We start from the raw sequence: 2,263 nt of genomic DNA on the forward strand, positions 1-2,263 counted from the left end.
ACGGGCCGGAAGAGAGAGGCACAGAGATGGAAAGTCACAGAGATGATGAAGCCCTCCATCTCAGTGAGGAATAAAACACACGTACAGAGGAAGGAGCCCATACATAGAAAGAGGATACCTGCCCAGACCAGTAACGAGACTGAGGGAGGATGGACTTGGGACAGTATGGGACTATAGGCAACAGAATTCCACATTTAAAAGAAAAGAAAGAAAGAGAAAGAAAGAAAGAAAGAAAGGAAGGAAGGAAGAAAGAAAGAAAAAACCAGAAACCAAAGTTCAATAAAGTGCTAGTGTGTGCAGCGGGGACAGGGAGTAGAACGTCATAAATATTTTAGCATTGTAAACAAAAATTTGTAGACTATTCCTTAGTCACCAATACTTTCTCGGTTGTTGCCTACCTTTTTCTGGGGTCCTTGTGAACACTGTGAAGCTGAGGGACTATAGAGAAATGACCCAGGAGATGTTTTCCCCAGGCCAGGAATGGGAAGCAACATGACAGATCAAAAGGATGGGAGGAGGGTAGAGGAAGAAAAGAGCAGAGACCAAAAAGGTGGACCCCAACTGTCTGCCCTTCCTCCTTTGCTTCTTGGCGAGTTTTAGTCTAGGCTCTGTCAAATCTCTGTGGGTAAAACTTACTTCTGGACTCCTTGTCAACTCTCCATCTGACCCCTGGTACAACTTTAAGATGAACACTGGGATCCAGTTGGAAATTATGGGTCAGCCAGTTTAACGCAAGGGCCTGGCTGCTCTCCTACCTCTGCTTTTCCCAGTCAGCTACTTTCTCCCCGTGCCTCAGTTTCTTCTGCTTTATCAGTGGTGAAGATCATGGAGGAAGAGCTGTACACTGAAACAGGAGAAAGAGAAAAGAATTTCACAATCTCCAGATTTGACTCCTTTTTTAAAAATCTGTCCTATTTACCCCTAAATTAATTTCTCAAGTCAGACGATTTTACAAGCTGCCAACCAGGGGAGGGGAGGGAGAAAGAGTAGAGATAAAATTTACAACAATTATAAAACCCTGAAAAGGCTTGGCGAAGGAGAGAATCAAACATGGACTCCCTTGAAAAAACTCAGTCATCATATCTATTCATCTCTCTCCCCCAAAAGTCACTAGGATTTCTGTCACTTTTTTTTTAAGAAAGAAGAAAAAAAAATATAGTACTGCTTCTCATTTAAAAGCTACGTACACAATTAAATGCATTTTGACTTCAATGAGGTATGTAGAGAGTTATATATAAACATATATTTCATCTTTTTCCTTTTCAATGCCTGAAGGGAAAAAAAAACCTTCACATCAAACCACTCCCTTCTGAAGTATTCAGAAAAAAAAAAAAAACCTTTTCTTTAGAGAAGGGAGGTGGGGGGAGGAACAAGACTAGTAAAGAAAAGAAAAATTCAATCTAGTTGGACTAGTATCTAACTAGTTAACCTTTAACAATTTATGCTGATGTCAGACTGAGCATGAGTACTGATTAATGCCCCCCAAAGATTTTTATGGGGGGGGAGTTAAGTCACAGCAGCCATTTTTGTTTTATGCAGAAATCCTTCATGCCCCCCAACACACACACACACACACACACACACACACACACACACACACACACACACACACTCTCTCTCTCTCTCTCCCTCAATACACAAGGAAAATGTATTAATCTGTGCACTAATCAGTTATGAAAAAGGAGAAATTAGTGGGCTTTTGAGTAGAAGCTTGGAGATGGGATGTAACAGGGAGAAGGGGGGTGTATGAAAAATGAAATATTAAGCCAGCCATTTTGTTTTAAAAGGGGATTTTACCCCCCTCTCTCTTTCTTTATAGAGGGGGTGGCGGTGCTGGAGGGGGGGTTGTTTTAAAAATAATTTCAAGGCGGCCATCTTAGTGCCTCAGCTCTGAGAAATATTTCTGAGCGCCCCCCTCAGAATTTAAATATATTTAAAGCAACCGAGGGGGGTAGAGAGAAGTCGAAAACTTTTATATACATATATATAATTTTTTTAAAAAACGATCTCCCTTTCTTGTTCTCTTGGGAGCAAAGAGAGAAGGGGGAAAAAGTCCTTAAATTTTTCCAAGAACATTTTTGGGGGTGGTGCGGCCCCCCTCCTCAGACGCCAGCCCCCGGGGTGGGTGTTCTGGAGGGGGGTGGCCCGGGGGCTTGGGGGGCTGGGGGAGGCGGTGAGGAGGAGGAGGACGCCGCCGCCGAGGAGGAGGAGGAGGTGGTGGTGGTAGCGGTGGGGGAGGCGGGCGGGCGGTGGGTGGGGGGGT

The sequence above is a fragment of the Microtus pennsylvanicus genome, chromosome 11, assembly GCF_037038515.1.
Source record: "Microtus pennsylvanicus isolate mMicPen1 chromosome 11, mMicPen1.hap1, whole genome shotgun sequence".
NCBI classification, from domain to species: Eukaryota; Metazoa; Chordata; class Mammalia; order Rodentia; family Cricetidae; genus Microtus; species Microtus pennsylvanicus.